General features: G+C 41.1%; 1 protein-coding gene across 1 annotated transcript in view; it reads left to right on the top strand.

Annotated features, from left to right (window-relative positions):
• LHFPL2 (LHFPL tetraspan subfamily member 2) overlaps positions 1-27,782 on the top strand; it is a 162,313-nt gene that overhangs the window by 63,277 nt on the left and 71,254 nt on the right. Inside the window, exon 2 of the mRNA XM_073623816.1 lies at positions 1,485-1,557. The gene's annotated coding sequence lies outside the window, so the exon portion shown is untranslated. The remainder of the gene's footprint in view (positions 1-1,484; positions 1,558-27,782) is intronic.

Genomic DNA, 27,782 nt, shown 5'->3' on the forward strand with positions numbered 1-27,782 from the left:
GTGGTGATATCACCCATATGCTCCCATGGCCCATCCATTGTAAGCGCTTGCTTCTCTCCCCTGCAGTCACCGCTGGCTGACATGGGACAGCTGGTTCATGTGACCAGATCAGAGCTTCATCCCGCTGTCTGGTGAAAATGGGTCACAGGAGTGCAGAATGAACTGATCCTTTAAGTCAGGTCTCTACTAGATGGATAAACATATTATAACATAACAATGGCATCTGATGTCTGTTGGGCGCTTCCTTCTGGCCACTATGATCATTATGAAGCAAAGCAATCCTGTAAAATAACTGAAGAAACAAGATAAAATATTGAAACCAATTTAAGGGGCTTGAAGCAGGTACATGTTGGGAACTCGGGGGCCGAGATCTCAGATGGTAAAACCCCTTTCACACTGAGGCACTTCTCAGGCATTTTAGCGCTATAAATAGCGCCTGTAAAGCGCCTCTCATGCCTCCCCAATGTGAAAGCCGAGTGCTTTCACACTGGGGCGGTGCGCTTGCGGCACAGTAAAGAAAGTCTCGCAAGCAGCATCTTTGGGGCGGTGTGAGAGCGCTGTATACACCGCCCCTGCCCATTGAAATGAATGGGCAGCGCTAACCCTAACCCGCTAAAGCGATGGTAAAGCGCCACTAAAACTAACGGCGCTTTACCGCTAACAAGCCCGCCACCCAGTGTGAAAGGGGTTTAAAAGATATGTGTTTTTAATATGTTGGTTGATGAGCAAACATTTCACTGCGGACCTTGTTATCTATCTGTAAAGTCCAAAGCAAAGCTTGTGTATGAAGGATCTCGGTGATGTAGGTCATATTATATATGTTAACAGTAGTGAATGTTTCGATAAGTAAAACTGAAGGTTTTTTACTATTTCTCCAAGCAGCTTCTTCAGTTCAGGTGTTGGGAATATATTCCAGCAATGTTAGCCACACTTAGTAACTCTGCCACCTTCATTCGATCAATGGAAGATGTGAAAGTTTGGGAAATTTTATGAAAAATTAGAACTCACTGAAAATGTTGCTTGGGTTAGTAGTGAAACATCGTCCAAGTTACAGATGAAGTTCATTTGGACAACTACTATTGGAAGTCCTATTCCTAGTCAGCCATAAAATTTGTATATGCCCCCTCCCTGCCCCATCAGATAACAAGGCTTTGGTCTGGGAGAGGTTAAATCAGAGAAATACCTTATTCCTTGCTGTCCTCCATTATTGCAATTTGAGAAGGGCCGTGACATCCTCGTGCACAGTGCAGCACTGCTGTTCCTGCATTGTATGTGATGATGTTGGAAAGGGGGAGGAGTGCTTTAAATTTCCTCTATACTAAATGAACATGTAAACCTTTGCTTATTGGGGAAAAGGATAACATATACTTATTTTTCTTTCTTTTTTTTTAATGGCTCTTTGGAGTCCAGCTTTAATAATGTGTTTAAAATACTGCATGCTTATTTGGCAGTAATAATCTTATTTTTAATATGCTATTTTTCAGGAATGACATGTTCTCATGAGAAGCAGCCCTCTTTCTAAGGAATTCTGCAAGAAGGTTCTCAGTGATGTAGAAGGTAGGTGAAATGTGTTACAGGACTATCTTCAGTGATTTGAACTATTGTGCGACAGCGTTAGGCCTTTTATAGCTTGTTAATTAGGTAATAAACATAATTTCAAACCACTCATCCTAAGTGTTTGCCTCAGGAGCTGCATGCTGAGTAAACCTGCCGTGTCTTGCTTTGGCCTGGTTGTGGGTAATGACAGGGACTTCTACATTCACACTATAGTTTAATTCCAGCATTGTCCAGGAACTGCCCTCACTACTCTTCCTTTTAATATACTGGGAACAGCTCCAATAGAGTCATCCCAGGGGCACTTCAATGGCATACCAAACAACCTTTGCCAATACCTCTGTGGTTGGAAGTGCTATGGCTCGGTTCCAGAGCTTCTTGGTAAGCATACTATTGGGTTACCACAAAAATACAGTTAGAAGAAAGGGGTTAAGATTTTCAATGTAGCCTTGACTACCTGCCCATTATCCGAGCAGATATAATAATTGTACAGCTATTCCCCTAATATCCATCTCCTTTATCGTTCCTTTTATTGAATTAATACATCTCTATCACATATTCACTGTAGTAAAATACTTTTTCCCAGTAGACCAAAATTAAATGTTTTTGGGTGTATTTTGTGTAAAAGTAGCTATTACTTAAAAACTGAAGAGGATGATGTTTGCATTCTAATGCTCATGCAGTCTTTAGGTATGCTAGTTTCTGGTGACCTCAGCATGATAAGACAAGAAGAGATGGCATAGTCCTATAGTTCTGTGCGCTTTAGTAACTCGACTACTTCCTGGAAGGCTTCTTATTTATAGATGCAGCCCATGAAAAACTGCCTCTGTTTGTATATAGGAGACAGGTACACTTTGTTGCAAGCAGAAAATCCCCAAATTGTTTTCCCAGTCTCAACAAATTGTACTCTTAACATGCAGTGCATAATAAGACTTGATAAACTGGAGTGTTCTGCCTGTTTATGCTAATATGGTACTCTGCTTTTGTTATTTAAAAGTTACATTGTCATAAAAAGTGTGAGATATATATATATAGATAGATAGATAGATAGATAGATAGATAGAGATAGATATATATATATAGATATATATTATACACACACTGTAAATGAGTACACCACAACAGATTTGTCAGAAAACCTTTAGTACAAAGAAAAATGCATGGTAACTACAGTGAAACATGGTGGTGGCAGTGTCCTTCTGTGGGGCTGCTGGTGTCAGGGAGCTGCATTTCATTGATGGGATCATGAATTCACAGATGTACTGCTCTATATTGAAAGATGCTCCATGCCCTTGGTCGTCATGCACTTTTCCGACATGACCATGATCCAAAACACATATCTAAGGCCACTGTTGCTTTTCTGAAGAAGAACAGGGTGAAAGTAATTCAGTGGCCAAGTACTGTATGTCTCCAGATCTGAACCCAATTGAACACCTATGGAGATTTTTGAAGAGACAAGTTGAGCATCATTCTCCATCCAACATCCAGGCTCTAAAAGAGGTAGTTGCTGAAGAATAGAAAAAGATAGATGTTGCAATATGTCACCAACTTGTCCTTACAAATCATGGTGGTCATACAGTATATTAGATGTAGTGGTTTTTTGTGGGGTGTATTCATTTATACATCAACTAATTTGAGAAAAAGTGAAGATTTTTTTTAATATATAACTTATATTAACGAGAGACTTTCTCGAATGCACCCCCTTCCCTGATACAGCTTGTAATATCCACTGCCTCAATCTGCAATTTACCCCTCAAAAGATCCCATAAATGTATTGTCTTCCGTGTTTTCATACTGTTATACATATATGCCTCTTGAGGCACTGACTTTGTGACTTTCTGCTTGTGCACTGAACTTTCCAGTACAGAAGGGTTTGGGGAGTGGCCAGCTTGTGCCCTAAAGTACCAGATATTTTAATGGGCTGTTGGACTGATGAAGGTGTTTGGCAGAAGCATTAATGAGAAGTTATGATTTTAATGCATTGGAGCACCTTTTGGTAGAGGGCTAACTTTTACTACAAGGTCAAAAGGTCTATGAAAGCTCAGACTTGTGTCTCCAGCAGCACATGTTTAGTGGAAGTAATGCAGATATAGGAACTATGATGATTTGAAAAGATAGCCTTGACCATCTGAAAAACTATAGTAGAAGGCATAAATTGACTTTATTACATGTGCCGTTAACCTCAGTAAAATGGTGTTATATACGAACAATGCAAATAATGACTGTTGTGTTGTCTAAGCATGTGCAGTATTGAATAATACCTGCATCCAGACACTACAGCAGCAGCATGGGTCTTATTTAGTACCAGTAGCCTGTAGACCAAAGCCCTAGGTAGTTTTACCTGTGGTCTTGGAGCCCTTCAGTGTTTGTCAGAACAAATTGTCCAAACTGTATACCATGCAGTTAAAGCTAAAGGGTTTGTAAACCCTTGTGTTTTTTCACCTTAATGCATCCTAGGCATTAAGGTGAAAAAAACTTCTGACAGTGGCTCCCCAGCCCCGCCCCCCCCAACCCCCCCCCGTTTTACTCACCTGAGCCCGTTCTTTCCCTCGGCGGAGAAGCGCTCACCTCTCTGCCCGGGGTTCTCGGCTATTGATTGGATAGATTGATAGCATAGCAATTGGCTCCCGCTGCTGTCAAACAAATCCAATAATGCGGGGGGCAGGGCCGAGTCCAGCTTTCTGTGTCTATGTATGCAAATGCTGGACTCAGGAGCGTGCCCGCAAGATAACCCCCTAGGATAGAGCTTCTCTCTGGGTTTACCGATGCGAGGAGGAGCCGCAAGCGCCGCCGGGGGACCCAAGAAGATGATGATCAGGGCCACACTCTGCAAAATGAACTGCAAAGTGGAGGTAAGTCTTCATAATGATGATTCACGCTGGGCCCTGTTGGGAGGTCACCATGACCTCTCTGCATGCACCTGAACACCCTGTATTTGCTCCTGATTATAGTTCAAAGCTGAAGTCTTCACAACCATAGATGGTACTGGGAGAAGCTAAAGACTGTTTCCTTTCTCTATTAAAGATGGTCATACACTAATCGCTTTTCTTACAAACATTCAAAAGAAAATTCTCATCAGTACATTCAATTACTTGATGAAAGTCATTCGAAAATACTTCCAAGAAGTTTGCTTTCAACATTTAATTTTGGAATGAATAGACTTTCCCAAATTAAAACCATATTCACTGTTGGATATTTGTTAATTCAAGAAAAAAAAATCCATCCTGCTCCTTCAAAGTTTCTCATCACTATAGCCAAGAATGAATGTTTTGTCCCCACTAACAATTTCCTTTCAGGAAATTTCCTTTCAGGTGATTTGACCCCATTAACATTCTTCTAGTGCAGGGGTCTCCAAACGTTATAAAGAAAGGGCAAGGTTACTGTCCTGCAGACTTTAGGGGAGATGGACTGTGCCCAGTGGGAGTAAACAATGCATGTTCTGGTGGAGTCGGGAGGAATAGTGCCCCATTTTTGTTAGTGGCAGTAAATTATGCCTTATTGTTGGTATCAGTGGCAGGAATAATGCCTCAAGGGCAGGATAAAGGCAAGCAAAGGGCCGCAGTTTGGTGACCACTGTACTAGTGTATGGCCAGTCCCACAGTTATTTACTGTGGTTAATATGTATGACTGTTATGCAAGATATTTCCTACAAGATGTCCATGGTGACCGTAATATATGTACTCTTCAATTTCTAACCTCACTCTGATAATTTTTGCTATCTAGCTGTCCTTGATTTTTATACCTTTTGAACCACCGACCTGACATGCAACCATGAAAATCAGATATCAGAACTTTTAGTCTGCATGCTTGTTCAGGGTTGGTTCCTCAGAAATGTTTGAAACCAATGGATCAGCATGGCAACTAGCTTTTAGAAGGAGAAGTAAGCAATGGCCGCTTCCATATTTCTCCCACTACAGGTTTCCTTTAAAGTATAAATATTGTATAGTCAAATACTTCAGACAGGGTTATGTAGGGTTCAGAATCAGCCCAAATAAAGCGTCCTCTGTGACAGACCGTACAAATCATTGAAGACCGACACATCAAAGCCACTTTGCTACAGACGAGAGAAGAAGCCTACTAGGTGGGATTGATGTGTGAGCAGAATTTTTCCTGACCTGATAATAACCACAGAGCAATATGATAGCTTTGTTTGTCCAGTCGGACATGGAGCCGCTGGTAATGTGTTTTGGCCGCAGTCGCTGAGGGGGATTTTCTCAGGGCGACCCTTTGTCTCATCGTTTTTTGTTTTTTTTTGCCTGGTAGGATGTGATTGAGAACAGTGTCTTGTTTTTCTGTCTCATTGGATGTGTATAGAAGCTCTAGAATTCTTTTATTTTTTTATTTTTTGCAAACTATAGCTGGATGAAACACTACATGTGTCTTAACAAATGTAAAGAAAGTAATGGTCAGACTGTTTAGCCCTCACCTCGTCTAACCAGCAAAAGGGATCTAGTTAATGTCCCAGTTGCATACGTTCACGAGACTGCGGGTGCCTCTGGAAAACATACTACTACAAAGACAGTTGATGAATATATAATGGAGTAAAGAGTGTTGCGTTTTTGGCCAGTGACTTTATGGGGAGGGCAGTGCCCATTGCCTTCAAATGTTGGCAGCAGCGCAAGCAACCTGAAAGCACATCCAGTTCTCTTGCTTGTGATTTTTACAGCCTGATTTGTCTGCAGCAAAGCAGCCTGTAGAGCTGTTTCTTGAGTCCCAGCTCTACACCCTCCTCTTCATTATTGAATAAGTAAGGGCACTTTTGCTTTGTGGTGCAGTCATTCTAACACCTGGAACGTGCTCTGAGAAGGAAAGTACAAAAGAATGGCTTCACCAGTGTGCCTCTGCCACTTCATTGTCCACTCAGGCTGTGGCTGGTCTTAGACTAACTGTATTGTAGTCTGCCGAGAGTTTCGGGACCTTACCCATATGCAGTGTATGTCAGGGGTGTCCAATCTGCGGCCCAAGGCAGCTTTGAATGCAGCCCAACACCAAATTGCATATTTACTTAAAAATTGTTGAATTTTTTGGGGAATTTTTTGTAAAAATGTTTTCACCTTTAATGAACACATGCGGCCGAAGAAAAATTTGACAGTGTTATTTATGTCATCAGTTTTGGGCAGCACCTACATTTGTGATCATTTTTTCATGGATGAAGCACACGAAAGGCAAAATTAGAACCAAAATTTCGGATGAGCACCTTACAAATTCATGGTGAATTGCTACTACATATATCCAACCAGATATTTATGCGTTAGTTTATCAAACAGTGTCAAATATTGCACTAGTTTTATGTTGCCCTCTTTTACTTTTATAATAATAAATATTACAAAAAATTGTTTTATTACTCAGATACATTATCTATGTCAGTGAATAACTGCTCATCAGCTATTCTTATTTTTAGTGTATTTTTTGTATGGCCCAAGGCAATTCCTCTTCTTCCAATGTGGCCCAGGAAGATCAATATATACACATCTGGTGTGTATATATACTTAAAAGAATTTTTAGCTTTAAAAGGTTAGTAGGTTTTCTAAAAGCAAGCCTGTGATAAGGGTTAAAAAAACACTGCTGTTGGGTATAAAGTCCAGGCACTTGCATGCAGTGGCATCGAAGTCCAAGGGATTGCTAATGTGTTTTTGACCTACCTTCATTGTTGGCCGTTTGATCACACATTTGAGCATTAATGGGATGCTTATCTGGGAACTGATTTATTTTTACTATAGGAGAAAGACTAAGTATTTCATACAGTTGATCCTTTTAGTTGTATGACAGTGTGCGTTGCCTACGTTTGTATGTTATGGTTTATTTTTTAGGTGTGCAGCACTAATTAGGCCACTTATTTTTATATGTTGGTTACACAAGTGCAGCGTTTTGATTTTTTACATATTTGACACAGATTTGACACTACCCCAAAGACCATCAGACTAAGTGCCTACACTTTGTAACTTACAGCAGTTATTAGCCTTTCTTGCTGGTCGCAACCCACCCCCTGCTTCTTGGGCCCCATATTATCCACGTGGATTCACTGCTATGCAGTTATAGTTATTCCCTTGCTGGTATAATATTTAGGAAAAGGAGGTGTTTGAGATTTACATTTCATCAGGGGGACTTCTGAGGCTCATCGTCAACAATAAAACCGTCGTGAGATTACCTAGTATTGCTGTATGTAAGTTGCTGATGATTTTTGTGATTTGAGGTTCTCTTTTAAGTTTGTGAAATTTAGAAATGTGATTTTCTTCTGGCATTGTGCAGCATATCAAATATTGTGAGTTAAAGTTTCCATTCAGCCATTTCTCTTTTTCCCCTGGTAAATATGAGAGTACTCGTGATGTCTGTGTGCAAAGCCAGGTCTGTTTTAAGTAGTAAAAAGTGCTGAAATTGCACATAGGAAAAAACATATGTGGAAAATTCTGGATTTCAGCCTTATTGTCTCTCTACTCTAAACTGTTAGATTTTGTTTGGTTAGTGCAGAGCATGTTCATAGTTTTCCTTTCCTCAGTGGAGGACAGTGTGAAACTTTTGAAAGCTAGAAGTACAATATTGAGTAACACAACAGTTACTATAAAATACTGTCAACACGGAAGGAATTTTAGGTTATGGAATGGAGTAAAAAATATAGAAATATTCAGCGCTGACACACAAGAAACAAAACAAACTAGATAAATATGAATTGCAAGCTGGCACTCAAGGTCAACTCAAATAAAACCTCCAATAAAATATGCAAATGAAAATAGTGCAGCGCAATAAAATGTCCAAGATATTGAATGCAATAAATGAATACAGAAGTCCAGGTAAGTGCATGTGCGGACAGCACAAATCAGAAAAAACGGTGCAGTGAGGAGTAAAACACTGTATCCAGTGAAAGTGATCCCTCCGCCACAGGTAAAGCTGGCCTCTTACCTCATGGATTCGACCTGAGACAGGTCACAAAGCAGTAGGCAAAAATCAAATCAGCAAGTAAGATGCCCTCTGGATATCATCTTCACATCAATACTAATGGTAAACTTAAGATGCTCCATAAACCTATAAAGACAGAAGAATGATCTAGTGCTCACTGTCTTAATTTTTATTAAAATATATAATATAAACAAATACACTCACATAAGGCTGCACTCAGAACCGAGTGCCGGCATACGAACATGTAAACAAACCATCAAGATGGCCACGGGTGATGTCACACGTGACTCCTGACCCCCGTACACGTTACGTCCATGGGAGGGACTTCATCAGCGTGAGGCATCTTGGTGGTTTGTTTACATGCTCGTACGCCAGCACTCTGTTCTGAGTGCAGCCTTATGTTAGTGTATTTGTTTATATTGTATATTTTAATAAAAATTAAGACAGTGAGCATTAGATCCTTCTCCTTCTGTCTTTATATGTTTACGGAGCATCTTAAGTTTACCATTAGTATGTATGTGAAGACGATATCCGGAGGGCATCTTACTCGCTGATTTGATTTTTGCCTACTGCTTTGTGACCTATCTCAGGTCGAATCCATGAGGTAAGAGGCCAGCTTTACCTGTGGTGGAGGGATCACTTTCACTGGATACAGCGTTTTACTCCTCACTGCACCGTTTTTTCTGATTTGTGCTGTCCGCCATTGCACTTACCTGCACTTCTGTATTCATTTATTGCATTCAATATCTTGGACATTTTATTGCGCTGCACTATTTTCATTTGCATATAGAATGGAGTCACAAACAATTATACTATAGATTTTGGTCTGTTGTAAAAACCTAATTCCTAAAGATTGCCAAAAGCTGACATTTCAGTCAATGGGAGCAGGTTAATGAGAATGTATAGGGTTAGGCGCCTTTCACACGGACGGCTGTTCTGCCGCAGGTAAAAGCATATAATATGTTCTGTGAAATTCAAGACTCCAGGCACTGCGATCAGCTACATTTGTACAGTTAGATTACCTGCGTTTACGTGCGGCTGCGTTTAGCTGCGTTTGGAACATTCTTGACATTTCTGATGTGCTTCCTGTTGCTTTTCTTTCCTTCTTGCCACTGCTATCCGCAGGAGAAATAGTACAGTGCGATTACCTGCAGTTATGTGCAGATAGCTGCGCTAAATCGCTCCTGGACGCAGTCAATTCTATTTTTTCTATCCACACAGAACCGCATGTAACTAAATCGCAGCTAAACGCAGTGTGTGAATGGGGCCATAGGAAAGCATTGTGTGCTTTTAGCTGCGGTAGAAAACTAGAAAGTCCGCAGCTAAAAGCACCATTCTATCCGTCCGTGTGAAAGGGGCCTTATAGGTGAGGAAGAACAGTGCTGAAGAGAGAACTTTTTTGACTTCCTGTTATGGAAGCACAACAGGAATTGAGAGAAAATTTCAAAAAGAAAATTGACACTTATTTTTCTTCTGGTAAGAACCATCACTGAGAGACAAAATAAAGATGTATTTCTCCAATGGGTACACAGACAGAGGTCTGTACCACTCTTCCCCACTGTATCCTGAAGAATCTTTAGCATCTGACACTTCTGGGTGTGTCAAATTCCCATATCCCTCTTTAAGCAGTCCGGTTTCATAAATTGACACCAACATTGCTACACCTCACAGTTGCAGCAGAAACAACATCGAACAGCGAGCAACCAGACATCCGATACACCCAGAACAAGATGACTGAGAGTGGGTGGTAAAGCCAACCCTCAGTTAAAAGTGACCCCCCCCCAGGTTAACCAGGTATCCGCTCACACTTCCGCAATTCTCGCCTAGGCCAGAGTTGCTTAAGCTTGGCCCGACCTCCTCCGTCTTACATATGTGCAGTCAGTAAATCGTAGCTGCCTCCCACAGCCAAGATGGCAGAGCTTGGGATCTGGTGAAGAACTGGCGCTGGGGAAGACCGTGCCTTATGTGATTCCTGGGCTGGTGAGTGTCCTTTTCTTAACCACTTGCTGACCGCCTAACTGGGAATTTACGTCATGAATTTGACATTTAAATTACTGGAGTTATGGCTGCAGCTAGATGTCTACTATTTTCTTTTCCCTCGGGCTCCGGCTTTCAGATAAAAATGATCCCAGTGGCAGATGCGCCATGGGATCACTTTTAGAAGCGGTGGGGGAGGTGCCCCCTCCCCTCTTGCCGCTTTGGTGCTTTAGCTCTTAAGTAGGAAGCAACAGGTGCTAGGGTTGCCAAGCCGAATGACTATTCACACACTTTATTTTTGCAAAGAGCTTATTCTTTCAACTGTTAAATTCAGTGCACATTGTCATTCCTGGCATCAATTTAAATCCTTGCTAGGCATAAGGAATGCATACGACCCTTACTGGGGTATGATCACCATGACAGGTGAAGCCTGAACCCTAGGGACCAGTGACATGGACAGGTAGGGCAGGTTTATCCTGTATTGGACCAATAGTGTAGCCTTATTTAGTATTGGCTTGCTAAATCCTATTAATTTTCTACTACCAAAACTATCAGGAAACCAGGAATTGTTTTAAAAATGATTCACTTATGTGTGGTTTAAACTTTTCAGGCAGTGATTTTTACAGGTCTGGACCTATTAAGTGAATCCCACGTTAACATAAACATATTTGCCATGATGTCCTTTATTCCTGTGTGTTGGAAGTTATAACTCAACACTAGAGACTACCAAGGCTGATTATGACCTCATCAGGCTGCCAGTTGAAGGTTCCGTGTACATGTTTTCCTAATTCTTTTCTACAAGATCCCTACAGAAAACTACAGAAAACATATGCAGACCTTAATCTCAAAACTTTCTCCATACATGTGTGTTTGGCGACTGCAGTTAATTAGGCAGCTCAGATCTGTCATCACATGTTGGTGCTCTTCCTTCTAATTTCACGTAAGTGTTTTTTTTTTTTTTTTTTTTTTTTTTTTTACACACACATCTTAATACCCAATTAGGCACATAATTAAGAGGAGTACAATTAACAATGCCAGGATCTGAAGTCTTTAAACCTGGGCCAGTTGACATAATCTGTGTAGGTGCCTCCTCCTAGTGACTTCACATCCTCAGCTCTGGAGAGGCTGAACTCTTGCTCTCAAACAAGTGATGAAACTGAGAAACTGTCATCTCTTCTGAACCGCAGAGAAACCTTTGGAGATTAGTCTTTGCAAATGGATTTGAGGGAGATTGAAAAAAAAGGGAAGTCTTTTTAACTGGCTCCAAAACATCTGTTCATTTAAGCAGGACTATTATATTAGCACTAATAAAAAAAATTCCCTCTCTATTCCTTGAAACGGGAGTAGGTTTTAGAGAGGAAGAAGTCAGTTTTCCACTAGACGTATTTGTCCAAATACTGGCTGCATTTGCTTTTTTTGGGTGGGGGAGGAGGTTCTTTTTCCTTTTTAAATTCACCTGGTGATCCAGGCAGTAAGTCAGTCAGTTAGAGGGTTGAGATATTTACCTGGGATAGGGGGCTGTAATGGTCAGATTTAATTCAATTTAGGTAAAACCTTTATCCCAAAGGAAAATAAAATTGGTTGCTGTATCTGGATAAAAAGTGTTAGCAGATGTCTGGCTTTAATTTATTAGTCAAGTGCATCTGCCACTACCCTATCCACAAGTTGACCATGCTGATCTCCAAGGGTGGCTTCATTGCTCCTCCATCCAGGGTGGAGGCACCCTAAGACAGGAAATGTATTACTGGTTGGATCATTAGGTGAAAATAAACTAAAAAAAAGTTTAAAGTCATATTAAAGCTGAATTCCAGGAATTCAGGCACTTAGTAAAAAGTGAAGGCATACCATGAGTTAAGTCCAAGTAGATGGATGACCTCTCTTAGGCTTATCCACTATTACTTATTTATCATTATTTATATCTGATTGGTGTATTTCTCTGCTGGGATTTACACTCAAACTTGGGGCTGTGAGAAAGGAGAGGCACACAGAGCAGCTATGCCTGCCTCTTCCCTCTGCTGCCCATTCAGAGAAGGCTTTGTATTTTGTTAATGTGTTCACATAATACCAAGGCTTCTGTGATTGGGCAGGAAGAGGGGAGGAGTGTGGATATCAGTTGCAGTGACTCTCCTGTTGGAAATGTATAGCTCAGAAGGATCAGCATCGCTCTCCCGGAGTAGTATAAAGCTGTCATAAAAAATAGATTTAAACCCGGGAAGTGTCATGCACCTCACTGGACTTAACTCATAGTGTGCCTTCATTTTTTTTTACCAGGGAGCTGAATCTTTGGAATTCCTCTTTAACCACTTTGATACTTGGCACTTTCACCCTCCAATTTTCAGCTTTCAGCGCTGTCACATTTTAAATGACAATTGCACAGTCATGTAACACTGTACCCATTTTGAATTTTTTTTCACACAAATAGAGCTTTCTTTTGGTGGTATTTAATCACCGCTGGGTTTTTATTTTTTGATAAACGAAAAAAGACCAAAAATTTGGAAAAAAAGTTTTAAAAAATTGGCATATAAGTAATTTTTCTCCTTCACTGATGGGCGCCGAGGAGGCTGGGCTGATGGACGCCGATTGGCATTGTGGGGGCTGCACTGATCATCAGGACTCTGATGATCATTATAAAAGTCCCCTGTCACAATTGCCAGTTACCAGCTCTCCTCTCCTTTCGCTGTGACAGCACGTGGGGAAAGGAATGGCGCTAACCGGCAAGTGTGTTTTACATGTGATCAGCTGTGATTGGACACAGCTGATCACATGGTAAAGGGCTGCTATGTTTGCCCCTTTAGCCTGATCTGTAATCAGCTGTGTCCTAAGAACACAGCAATCACAGAGAGCCCCAGCTGGTGCGTGGGGTTGTGGTTCTGGACGACCACGCTCTAGCCATCTTTTGACTATAACGTGGTCAGGAAGCTATTAAACCCAAAAGCAAACAATCATTATATTGCAGCTTACCAATTCTTAGATGTGATGGCTGAATTAGTTTTCTTTAGTATGCTTTCTTATCTTTCACCTGGCGATCTGGCCAATAAGTCTGTTTATAAAAATAAAAAAGAACTCTCCAGCAGATCAGTTACCGAGATGAGACAAACCATTTAACACTGAGGGGGTGCTTATAATGATCAGCTTTTATTTAACCTTTGTCCCAGAAGGCAAAAACACTGTTTGCTGTAACTGCTCATGAAGTGTAAGCTGGAGTTTGGCTTCAGTTTGTTAGTGTATCTAAATCTGCTAGTACAGCTAAACCCCCCCCCCCCCAAACTGAGAATACTGCTGTCCGAAGGTCTCTGTTGTGCCTTCATCCAGAGTGGGGCACTCTATTACAGATGTGTTACTGGCCAGATCACCAGGGGAAAACAGAAGGAGAAATAGCCTAAATAAAAGAAATCTGATGCAGCCACCACATCTAACAATTGGTAAGCTGCAATATAGGACATGTTTTGGTTTTGGGTTTCATACCGCTTTACAAAACACTAATGCAGCCACCATATCCAAGAACTGATAAGCAAAATGGGCGTTAAATACAAAATTCATAATACAGTTTACTCCCCATTATAATTTCACTTAAACTTTAATGTTTTATTTATTTTTTATACAATTAAAATGTATTATTTGTACACTAGTGACACTGGCTTCACAAATCATTGTTTGAGCACATTGCAGGAAGTGTTTGGTTTCAGCCCTTATCACACTCATTGAAACTCCATATGACCCTATTTAAACAGAGCAGACAGGGAATGAGGAAAAATTTTTAAACTGAGCTATTGGCAGTTATGCATGGGTGGGGTAAAGTAGAAGATCTTGACTGTGATGGAAAAAAACTCTAAAAAGTCTTGCGACGCCTTTTCAAAATAAAAGTTGCATACCAGAGATACATCGCATGTAGGTGGGGATACTGCCTGTTGAACTACAGTTTGCAGAATGCTAATTTCTTGTAATTGACAGAAGGAGTGAAGCCTGCCTGTCCCGATGACATCTTGGATATGGCTGTCCTCATGGATTCAGGACATATAGGCAGGAAGTGGGCTCTATGGAGAGATCCTAAGTCACTGGAAAGGTGGGTCTGTGGTGACACCAGACATGGCAGAATTCCACCGATACTACATGGGAGGGAGCAATTGTGGTCATGAAGACCGAAAATGAAAAAGCACTGGTAATTTTAGTTTATGAACAGATATATAGGCCATATTACAAATGTTGCTCAAGGCTGCTCTGTAAGCTGTAGTGTTTGCTCCCACATTGTATCATTTTGAATGTTTTTTTCATAAATATTTGTTCTGGTCCTAATACAAGTGAAAAATAAATTATTACCATGGTTCTAATGTTTTCTGAAGTACTAGTTGAATTAGTATTTTTATCAAACTTCCACATGTGATTAAAGCATAACTCCACTTTTGTTGAGGAAAAAAAACATCCCCCCCCCTGGGTGATCTATGTACATTGCAAGGATTATAACAACCTTTGTTGCAGATTCCTACCTTTTGTTATTCTGAAGAAATCCATGTGTTCTTGTCTGTACCTCTGTACTGAGTGGGTCTGATGGGAGTGGTTTCATAATTAACTGTCAGGTGTGCAGCTGCAGAGCACTAATGAGGAAGTCTGCTGGGCCTGCATCCCTTTAGACGTGTTCCTATTGAAAGTATCTCTCCAAAAATTACATTTTTGTTGCAGCGAATGCCTGAAATCTGACTTGTATCTTAGGCAAACTTCTGGGAAAATTGGTGAGCCAATCGCACAAGCAGGAAGTTATGTTTCTGGGGAGTGGTCAGTACACATTCTGTGTACAGAACAACTCCAGGTAGGCATATTGCATTGCATTTATACAAAATTACACTGGCTGCAGATTGAAAAGGAAAGGTAATGTTTAGTAAAATACAATTACAATATGATTATCCTGAACTATTAGGAGATAAGGTAGGGCTATAGCCAATGGAAAGGATGTGATAAGAAAAAGAAAGCAGCAGGGTTTTAGCATACCCTTTAAACACCAACAGAGGCATTTGTAGCTTCTGAGCTACAGTCAACTGAAAGGTTTCATCGAAGCTTGTATATAAGATCATGTATGATAAAAGGTAGTTTGCAGTATTCCTTAACTACTTAAGGACCGAGCCTCTTTCTGAGATTTGTTGTTTACAAGTTAAAAACAGTTTTTTTTGCTAGAAAATTACTTAGCACCCCCAAACATTATACATTTGTTTTCTAACACCCTAGAGAATAAAATGGTGGTCATTGCAATACTTTCTGTCACACCGTATTTGCGCAGCAGTCTTACAAGCGCACTTTTTTGTGAAAAATACACTTTTTTTAGTTAAATAAGACACCAGTAAAGTTGGCCCAATTTTTTTTATATTGTGAAAGATAATGCTACGCTAAGTAAATTGATACCCAACATGTCACGTTTCAAAATTGCGCCCGCTCGTGGAATGACGACAAACTTTTACCCTTAAAAATTTCCATAGGCAACGTTTAAAAAATTCTACAAGTTGCATGTTTTGAGTTATAGAGGAGGTCTAGGTTTAGAGTTATTGCTCTCGCTCTACCGATCACAGTGATAGCACACATGTGGTTTGAACGATATTTTCATATGTGGTCGCTTCTGCACGCAAGCTCGTCGGGACAGGGTGCGTTTACATTTTTTTTTTCTTATTTATTTTAACTTTTTTTTTTTTTTTTTTTTTTTTACACTGTTTTTTTTAAAAAAAAATCGTGTCACTTTTATTTCTATTACAAGGGATGTAAAGATCCCTTGTAATAGAAAAAAAGCATGACAGGACCTCTTAAATATGAGATTTGGTGTCAAAAAGACCTCAAATCTCATTTACACTAAAATGCAATTAAAAAAATTTGTCATTTAAAAAAAATGGCCCTTTAAGAGCTATGGGCGGTTTTGACGTTGCTTCCACCCTGCATTGTTATGGAGATGGGCGGGGGTCATCTTCCCCCCACTTGTCTCCATGCCCCGCAAGGGTGAAGATATGATCGCCTCCGCCACTGCTGATGGCTCCGGGAAGCAGTGGAGGGGTAAGCCGTGGAGGGCACCTGAGCGCAGCGGGAGGGGGGCCCCTCTCCCGTCGCTGATAAAAGTGATCTTGTGTCGAATCCACTGCAGAGACCACTTTTATCTGAAACCGGACCGCTCACTGAAGAGGAGGATACCGGGGTTATGGCAGCTAGCGGCTGCCATAGCAATGATACCCCTCTTCAAACAGCTGACGTATAACGACGGTGGGCAGTCCGGAAGTGGTTAAACTATATACAGAGGGTAAAATAAGTATTGAACACGTCACCATTTTTCTAGGTAAATCTATTTCTAAAAGGTGCTATTGACATGAAAATTTTCACCACACGTCGGTAACAACCCATGCAATCCATACATACAAAGAAACCAAAACAAATAAGTTAAGAAATTGTGTAATAAAATGGAATGACACGGGAAAAAATATGGAACATGCGAACTGAAATTTATTTAATACTTCGTACAAAATCCTTTGTTGGTAATGACAGCTTCAAGATGCCTCCTGTATGGAGAAACTAGTCTCGTGCATTGCTCAGGTGTGATTTTGGCCCATTCTTCCACACAGTCTTCAAATCTTGAAGGTTCCGTGGGCCTCTTCTATGGATTCTGATCTTTAGTTCTTTCCATAGATTTTCTATTGGATTCGAGTCAGGTGATTGTCTGAGCCATTCTAGCAGCTTTATTTTCTCTTTCTTTTAAACCAATTGAGGAGTTTCCTTGGCTTTGTGTTTGGGTTCATTGTCCTGCTGTCCACCCTCGTTTCATCTTCATCTTCCTGGTAGATAGCAGCAGATTATCACAAATGTCTTGTTCCATTTTTCCATTCATCCTTCCTTCAATGACATGAAGTTTGCCAGTACCATATGACGAAAAACAGCCCCATATCATGATGTTCCCACCTCCAAACTTCACTGTTGGTATTGGGGTGATGCCTAGTGCCATTTGAGCTCCAAGCACGATATGTATTAGGGCATCCAGAGAGTTCAATTTTGGTCTCATCTGACCAGACTATATTCTCCCAGTATTTCACAGGCTTGTCTAAATGTTGTGCAGCAAACTTTAAACTAGCTTCAACATGCTTTTTCTTCAGCAATGGAGTCTTGTGTGGTGAGCGTGCATACAAGCCATGCGTTTGAGTAAATTACTTATTGTTTTCTTTGAAACAATTGTACCTGCTAATTCCAGGTCTTTTTGGAGCTCTCCACAAGTGTTCCTTGGCTCTTGGACAACTTGTTGGATAATTCTTTTCACTCCTCTGACAGAAATCTTGCAAGGAGCCCCTGATCGTGGCCAGTTTTTTGTGAAATTATATGCTTTCCACTTCCAGATTATGGCCCCAACAGTACTCACTGGAACATTCAGAAGTTTAGAAATCCTTTTGTAACCAATGCCATCAGTAGGTTTTGCAACAATAAAGTTGTGAAGGTCTTGAGAGAGCTCTTTGCTTTTACCCATCATGAGATGTTTCTTGTGTGACACCTCAATTGAGGCTGAACCTGCTGATATTAATTTGCACTGACCATTACTGATAGGTGTCAGCTGGTGTCTTGGCTTTCCATGCCTTTTTGCACCTCCCTTTCTGCATGTGTTCAATACTTTTCCCTGTGTCCTTCCATTTTATTACACATAACTTAATTTCTGAACCTTTCTGGTTTCTTTATATGTATGAATTGCATGGGTTGTTACTGACTTGTAGCTGGTTTCAAGTCAATAGCACGTTTAGAAATATATTTACCTAGAAAAATGGTAAAGTGTTTAATACTTATTTTACCCACTGTAAATATATACACACATTGTGGGGACTGCCACATTTAATCACCACATATTCTGTACAGGCTATGCTCCCTGCTTAGTACTGCAGAGGTCCACTTATCTAATGCAGGTCTATGGACAGACCAAAATTTGACTTGGTATCAACATCTTGCAGTGCCTGTGCAGACCTCAGACTAGGAGATGGAAAAGCAGCACAAGGAACCAGTCAGTTGTAATACTGTGCTTGTGTCATGCCGATAGGAGGGAAGGGGACAGTAGGAGAAGATGAGCGCATCAGTCTGCTGCTTCTACTTTCACTTTTCAATCATAGTTGACCAGGTCCCCTGCCCTGCTAGACAAGGCTGAGATATGTGGCATGGCTGTGTAAATCTCAGGATAGACAGAAGTACAAATCCTTCTGCAGGTAAAACAACTCGGATATAAGCATTTCATCTGTGTATTTAGCCATCTGTCTAGCGTTCAGCTTTAACTACATAGGATAATGAACAGGAATTATAAAAGATGTCAAATATGGAAATGACATCAAACATTCCTTGTAGATGACATTTCCCTCACAAAGCCAATTCATGGGTTTGGCCATTTGGCAGGTTTAACAGCTGCATAGACAAAAGCCAACATTTTCCTGAAAAACTAACAGAACCCCGAAACTATACAGCTGTAAATCAGACGTTGCAAGGGTAATCATCTCTGTTTTATATGTGCGAGGATACTAGCAAAAGAGTCATCCAATACATCGTAGCTGAATATAAAAACAGCCACTATTATTTCTTGGAGAACATCCATTATTGTTTGAGTAAGAAAGGAACGATGTTCTCATATCATGTCTGGAAAACTTCAGTGAGAAATTTACTATTACACATTTTACAGTCAATATGCATATAGAAGTTGAGTACATAAAAATATAAAGGCCATAACCTTTCCAGCAAAGGGACCTCATCACGATGGATAATTCTCTGGCTTCCCGAGCACCAGACATAATAACTGAAAACAAAACCCATGAGTCAGCTTGTTGACTCTTCTCCAAAAGGTTCATCAGTGCCGGCTCCGAACGCATCAGAAAGGAAGCCATCTCTCATTATTCTGACATATATGGTGACTATACAAAACACTTCATCTATTATATACCACTACTCACACAAAGTGTATTTATTCCAGCATTAAAATACAAAACTACTATCTTTAATCAAATGTTTAATGGGTTTGCCAAGTGCAGTGCTTTAAGAAAATAGTTTAAAGGGGTTATAAACACTCGCTGTTTTTCACCTTAATGCATAAAAAACTCTCATATGCTGCAGCACCCCAGTTTTACTTACCTGAGCCTGGTCTTTCTCGCCCCGGGGATAAGTACACCAGCTATGGCTGGTGTCTCGTGTCCTGATTGGATAGATTGATGGCAGCACAACCTTTGGCTCCTGCTGCTGTCAATCAAAGCCAATGACGTGGGCGCCAAGTCCTGCTTTCGGGGTAAATAGACACAGAAGCAGGACACAGGAGCATGCCCACACAGGTGTCCCAAAAGCAAGCGCTTCTCCGACAGGACACTTGGGAAGAGGAGGAGGAGCCACCAGAGCCACTGAGGGACCCCAGAAAAGGAGGATCGGGGTCACTCTGTGCAAATCCAACTGCACAGAGGAGGCAAGTGTGACATTTTTTTTTTTTTTTTTTTTAAAACAAGGGTTTAGTAACCCTTCAAGATTTGCATTTGCTTAAAGTGAAATAGCAATTAGGCAGGCTTTTTCTTGCAGAAGAGACATGTGCAGCTCTGTGTAGAAATGTACAATATGCAATAAAGAGGGCTATAGATGCCTGAACCCCAAAGAAGATAATGCAAGATATAGCAAGAGTCATCCTGGTTTGGCCAAATAAACTGGCTGAAGATCCTGACTCCAGAAAAAGACCAGGCAAAGATGTTGTGGAAGTTATGTCACCTTGACTTGGCCAATCAAGATGGCTGAAGATCCTGAATCTGGAAAAAGACCTGGCAAAAATGTCGGCTAAGTGAGCTTGCAGATGTTGCATGACTGGAGGGGAGGCAAGCATAGTTCCACATTAAAAGTGGTTCTAAAACCTAAACATTTACCTGGTCTGCATTAAGGTAAAACATGCCTAACTAATTCCTCACTTGTTCTAGCACTGTGCCCATCTGTAGTGGCTCTCCCCACTCTCACAGGATTTGCTTATGCAGTGGGAGCCACTGACTCCTGCGGCTGTCAGTCAAATTCTGTGCCAAGGGAGCAGGGGGTGAGGTCGAGTTGTGCTGTCTGTGTCTATGGATGCAGGCAGCATGGCTTAGGATCAAGCCCACAGGTGTGCCATGATAGGAAGTGGCTGCCTATGGTGGCACACCAAGAGGAGGAGGAATCAGGTGCTGCTGCTTCACCTCCCCCCAGCTCTTCTGCAGCTGGGAACAGAGGGAATGTGATCACTTATAAAAAAGGAAAACCAGTATTTATAAAATGTTTTTTGTCCTTCATTTCTATTTTAAACTGAATGTATTTTACAAGGTGATCGAATGAATGTAGCTCTGTAATCATTATGCATAATAAAATATATTTGTTTACATTTGGGCCTGGTTATCAGCCTCTTGCCGTCTCCGTATAACAGTGTTGGAGTGTTAAGGGAGTAACCGTACAAGAAGTCATTCAGTTGATGTGCTTAGAAGAAACATGCTGATACAATGAGAGAGCAGAGTGACAGAGATGAGCTCATCACTGTCCTGCTTCTTTCACTGTCCAGTCACACGCTAGGGTGGATCGATGATTGTCTGGGTGGAAGTGGGTAATTGATGTTCGTCATCATACTTAAGACTTGTACACACTATATAAAAAAAAAAAAAAATTGGGCGAACGTTTTTCAAACACCGATTCCGACTTTTCGTACGAAAATTTGCGAAGGGACAAACTTCAAAATTTTTCTCATACGGCAACAGAACGGACGATTTTCGTTTAACCACTTCAGCCCCAGAAGAATTTACCCCCTTCCTGACCAGAGCGTTTTTTGCGATTCTGCACTGCGTCGCTTTAACTGACAATTGCGCGGTTGTGCGACATGGCTCCTAAACAAAGTTGACATCCTTTTTTTCAACAAATAGAGCTTTCTTTTGGTGGTATTGATCACCTCTGCGTTTTTTTGCGCTATAAACAAAAAATAGCGACAATTTTGAAAAAAAACGCTTTTTTTTTAATTACTTTTTTGCTATAATATCCCCCAAAAAAATTAAACATTTTTTTTTCCTCAGTTTAGGCCGATACGTATTCTTCTACATATTTTTGGTAAAAAAAAATCGCAATAACCATTTATTGATTGGTTTACACAAAAGTTATAGCGTTTACAAAATAGGGGATAGTTTTATGGCATTTTTGTTAATTTTTTTTTTTTACTAGTAATGGCGGCAATCAGCGACTTTTATTGTGACTGCGACATTATGGCGGACACGTCGGACATTTTTTACACATTTTTGGGACCATTGTCATTTATACACCAATCAGTGCTATAAAATGCACTGATTCCTGTGTAAATGACACTGGCGGTGAAGGGGTTAACCACTAGGGGGCGGGGAGGGGTTAAGTAAGTACTAGGGAGTGTTTTCTAACTGTAGGGGGATGGGCTAGCTGTGACACGTCACTGATCTCTGCTCCCGATTACAGAGAGCATAGATCAGTGACACTGTCACTAGGCAAAACGGGGAGATGCTGTTTACATCAGCATCTCCCCGTTCGTCCTATCCTCTCTCTGAGGCGATCGTGGGTATGCCCGTGGCGATCGAGTCCGCGTGACCCGACTCGACTCACGGAGCTGGCACGGCGGGGAATTCAATGGGACTTGCCTGTACGCCCATTTGCCCAGCTGTGCCATTCTGCCAACGTACATCGGCGTGCGCCGGTCAGGAAGTGGTTAATGTGTATTGTTTTCTTACGATTTTCGTACAAAAGAAATCAGAAAAGAAAGACTGCGCATGATCAGAAACAATAACAAAGAAAAAAAAAAAAGCCTTTGTCTTACGAGAATTTTCGATCATCGGTTTTGATTTGCAGTGAAACGAGGAAAATCGGGCGATCGTTTGCCCGATTTTCTTATAGTGTGGCCCCACATAAGGACATATACAAAGGAAAGGAAAAATACCAGACTTACTGGCCAGATTACCAAGAGAAAATAAAGGGAAAAAAAAAAATCTAAAAGTAAACTACTGCAGATCACATCTAAAGCTGTCCATACACTCAATGATACAATAATTTTTTTTTTTTTAATTACCACTTTACATCCCTTTTCAATGTAAAATGATCCTATGACATAACCTCACTTGTTGAGAAGCTGTTGTAGAATTACCCATCCCTTCAGCATATCTAGTATGGAAAGAGAGAATGAGCTGTGGGCCTCTGTTTAAATTCATATATAGGCCAGTGACCAGGCCTAGATTCGTTCTGATAACTGTCCTATGCAGGCTCAATTTTTAGCCCTTTTGGTGAAGCTTCTCCCTCGAAAGGTGAGCCCAGTATAAACTCCATTAGAAAGCGTGTATAGAAAAATCAATATGTTTTTCAAAATGCGATATGCAGACAAAATTAATGACTGGGTCTTACCTGCAAACCTTGTGTGGGTTTTTTTTTTTTTTTTTTTGTAGGACACGAAACTAAAAAGTAAAAGATAATGTGCCAGTGACCTAGGTGATTTGCATTCACTAAACTCTGCGGCTAAAATAATTGCTATTCTCTAGTGACGGATCTCAGCCTTTCCAACTAATGTAAATCAATAAGATGTGCTACAGAGGTCAGGATGGAACTCATCAGCATTGTCTGATCATTCAGCTTTTGCTGTGGGTCACTGCATCAGGTCATGAGGATTTGTATCTGTGGCCGTATCTGAGGAAGGTTTTCTGTGTACATTACTGATAACCTGATTTAGATCCGCAAATAAAGGCCAGAATGGTTACCGATCTGAAATATCCTATGGGTACTGACCTCTTAGGTGATATTCCTTTACAAGTACCTGAAACAAAGTAAAGTAAATTGTAGGGAATTGAGTCTAAAGAGAAACCCTGAAAAAAAAAAAAAAAATGGATTTTAAGGCTTAATGTACACGGGACGTTTTTACAACCTCTCCTGATTGATTTAACTTGACAGATAGTAACCCACGTTTAAAACGTCCGTTTAGCCGCGTTTGGGTTTAGGAGCATTTGAAAAACGCTCAAAAATGAAAAAACGCCTGTAAACGAAACTCGGCTAAGCGCGAGTTACTGCGTTTAGAAGCCTTTAGTGATTGAATTGCCTCTAAACTCAGCGTCTAAACTTTTTTTGCTTTCCAAAAAAGGCCTCTAAACTCAACTGCCTAAAAACGATATTAAATGAACCTGTGTATACTGATAAGATAACATTGGATGAGTTCAGGGGCAGCTGAAAAAAGCAGCCAACTGCCTCTGAATGTCCATTTACCAGCAGCAATGTACATGAGGCCTTAAAGTGTCAGTAAACCCATTTCAACTAGTCCATATTTATGCTCAGCTATTCCATTATTATTATTAGACAGAATTTATATAGTGCCAAAAGTTTGCTCAGCACTTTACACAATGAAGGCAGACAGTACAGTTACAGTACAATTTGGTACAAGAGGAATCAGAGGGCCCTGCTCGTTAGATCCAACAATGGAAATAGACTATTAGCTTAAAGTGGTTCTAAAGTCTAAAGTTTTTTTTTAATTTTAAGAAAAAAAAAAAACCCAACTACCTGTCCTACCCACCCCCATCCCTAATCACTGTTTGACTGTCTCAGCTGGAGCTCCACTCGCCTCAATTTCTAGTCTCACAGGAGACACTGAGGGCTGTGAGAGCCATAGGCCCTGCCACAGTCAAAGTCCTGTGAGGAGGAATCGGGGCATGGTTTTATAGCGCTGTGTGTGTCTATGGATGCACATAGCCCGGCTCAGGAGTATGTATGCACGAGTGCCTCCTTAGCACCTGACTTGCTAAAGAGGTGACCTATCATCCTGCAATCCAATAAAGGAGAATCATGTGCTGATGCTGCCCCACATGCGGATTTGAGGAGTCTCATGGCGCGGCTTCCAAAGAAGAAATGAGGAAGTGACTGGCTTCCTAACAGGGAGATGGCAGATCATGCGCATTGACAGTGACAACTCAGCAGCCAGAGGATCAGCTGCTATAATGTTGCCACTGAAAAGAGGAAGTCCATGGAAATGGCAGGAGAAACCAGGTAAATATTAATGAGCTACTGCATAATGGAAAGCTTCTGTACAAAGGTAGAGATCACACTAGAAAAGAAATACACCAAGAAATATGTTGGGTTTGCTGACAATTTAAATTCCTTAAAATAGCAGTGCACTTCCTGTACGTTGAGCCTCATGGCTGTATATCTGCAGCGTGAGATCTAATACACTGAGTGAAATTTGGTGAACACTCAAGGTTGTCTTTGTTGGAGGGAAAGCAGCAGTGCCCATCATCTGTGGCTTCTTCAACCGCTTGCCGACTGTATAACATACATATACAGCAGCAAGGTGGCACTGCTGCACAGGATCACGTACCTAGTATGTGATCCTGCACTTCCGGGTCTGGGGCACACATGCGCGCCTCCGGCGACCTGCTCCCACTGTGTTTACACAGCGGGAGCTGATCTGCTGGTACTGAGGACTCTGTCTGCTGGTACCCACCAATCACTAGGCAGAGAGCCAGAACAGTGATCTGCCTATATAAACAAGGCAGATCCCCGTTCTGTCAGTAGGGAAGGCCTTGATTCTGTGTTCCCGCAAAGCACGAACGTGGATCAATGCCTTCCCCAAGTAAAAGCACCTCCCACAGTACACAAGTACTGGCTAGGCACACAGTTAACCCTTTGATCGCCCCCAGTGTTAACCCGTTCCCAGCCAGTGTCAGTACAGTGACTGCGCATATTTTTTTTTAGCACTGATCACTGTATTATTGTATTAGTGTCACTGGTCCCCAAAAAAGTGTCAGTGTCCGATTTGTCTGCTACGATATCGTAGTCCTGCTATAAGTCGCTGATTGCCACCATTACTAGTAAAAAATAAATAAAAATTCCATAAATATATCCCATAGTGTGTAGTCGCTATAACTTTTGCGCAAACCAATCAATATACGTCTATTGGGATTTTTTTTTTACTAAAAATATGTAGCGGAATACATATTGGCCTAAATTGATGCAGAATATTGAATGTTTTAATTTTTTTTATTGAATATGTTTTATAGCAGAAAGTAAATTTTTTTTTTTTTTTTTTTTTTTTTTTTTTCTTTTCACAAAATATTGTCGGTCTTTTTTGTTTTATAGCGCAAAAAATTTAAAAACACAGAGGTGATCAAATACCACCAAAAGAAAGCTTGATTTGTTGGGAAAGAAAGCAGACATATTTATTGTGCACAACCACGCAATTGTCAGTTAAAGTAACGCAGTGCCATATCACAAAAAATGGCCTGGTCATGGGGGGGAGGGTAAATCTTCCCGAGGTAAAGTGGTTAAAGAAAACTCGTCTGGCTGTACTTCTGTGGATCACAGGAGTGCAGATCGTTTCATATAAAATCGGGATCCTCCCACATGCCTGGACCGGCATTTGGCTCGGCATCCCAGCGAGCCACTAAGAGCCTGAGCCGGCCCCTCCACAGCCCAGCGCTCCGCTGAGGAGAGGGCAAAGGAGAGAGCCGATGACTGACCGTGACAGGAAGCTCTGAGAACCGAGTGTTTGGCTGTGTTTGATCACTCAGTTCTCAGTTTTAGAGTCGATGCTGCATCCACCTAGGTAAGTATGATTAAAAAAACACATTCCTATGCTGCTCTTTTAATCTTGATCTCCAGTCATCAGATTACCAGTCATTAGGGGGCAGCTCTGACATGTGGAAGTAAAGCCCTGCTCTTCTTCCAGTATGACCACCTCCACACAAGCAGAACAGCTTCAACAGTTCAGGTCCTCTTTAACAAAATGGTTATGAGCTACAATCCCATAATGAGTTATAAAGGATAAGGTCAGACAAAAGTGAAAAAGAACCTGACAGAATAAGGAACACGTTGCCCTTACCAGGAATAACAACCTCTTCTCTGGAACACAGACATCAATGTTTTTTGATGGTGTAACATTCAATTGCTCTGGATTAGAAGATTTATATCTTGAAACAATAACCATTTTTCTGTGACACAATCCAAAGGCCAATTCAAATATTTATGCTTTGGATAAGGAAAGCCTCATAGGGTTACGGAGACTTCAATATTATGAGATGTATTAAGCAAAAATATGGATTAAGTACCAATTATTAGTTCAAGGGAGCTTTTGTTCTGAATTTAGGAAACCGAAAAGTTCCAAATCTCATGATAGTTCGGCTTCATGTACACGGGATGTTTCTCAACCTCTCCTGAACGCTGGAACATCACAGCTAGTAATCCATGTTTAAAAAAAAGCCACGTTTGCGTTTAGAAGCGTTTACTAAAGATAACCTCAGGAGACCCTCCCAAATTATTAAAAAGCACTAAAAACAAGTATTAACTATTTTGGCCATTCTGTGAGAGAACAGTGTGAGTAGCAGCTGAGAAAGCAGTGTTCTTGTAGCTAGCCGTTCTTTTTTGGTTGGTTTGTTAAAGTGGTTGTAAACCCACATGAAAAAAAAAAGATTTGCAAGACAAAGGCATAATGAGCTAGTATGCATAGCATACTAGCTCATTATGTAATACTCACCTGAGATTGAAGCCCCCACTGCGGTGCCTGTACACAGCACCGGCCGGCGACATTTCTCCCCGGAGTTACTTCTGGGTATCGCGGCTCCAGCGCTGTGATTGGCCAGAGCCGCGATGACGTCACTCCCGCGCATGCATGCAGGGGCTGCCGGTATCGGCACTTTCACTGCAGCAAACGGCACGCATGTGCCATTGCTTTAGTGTGCATGTGCCGATGATGTCAGCACATGCTGATACAGGGGAGGTGCAGGTTTAGGACATATCCTGGGTAGCTACAGGCAAGCCTTATTATAGGCTTACCTGTAGCAAAAAGTGAATTGTAAGGGTTTACAACCACTTTAATATGGATCCCATGATGAGCATGTGTGAGGAAATGCTCCTGATGTTGCTTTTGCTGAGGCTCCAAAGACGTAGAAAATTGCGTGAGAGGACCAGAGTTCGTTGCTACTGGACACATCCATTGATGGCTCAACGCATGTCCACAGAATACTTTTCTAATATCGATGTTCAGCTGCGTAATTACCCAGAGTTTTTTTTTAATTTTACATACGTCACTTGCCACCTTTTGACATTCTCTTGGAAAAGGTTAGACCCCTTCTAGTTTGCATGGACACTAACATGAGGAAAAGCGTGCCACCAGAGGAACGTCTGTTGGTGACTCAACTTCATCATCAAGTAATGCAAGTTGTGTATTGTACAGCATAATTGGCTAATGAGGGGAATATCACATGGGTATATCAAGCTTGCATACAGTGACAATTGAGTTTTTGGTGTGTTTTTAGCATTTTCCAGGCTCAAAAGTAATAAAATGTTCCCTTTTAAAAACGCTTCTAGACGAAAATGCGCCTGAACGCGGGTAGCCGCATTTGGCGCTTGAA

Source organism: Aquarana catesbeiana, linkage group LG01 (genome assembly GCF_042186555.1).
Source record: "Aquarana catesbeiana isolate 2022-GZ linkage group LG01, ASM4218655v1, whole genome shotgun sequence".
Taxonomy (NCBI): domain Eukaryota; kingdom Metazoa; phylum Chordata; class Amphibia; order Anura; family Ranidae; genus Aquarana; species Aquarana catesbeiana.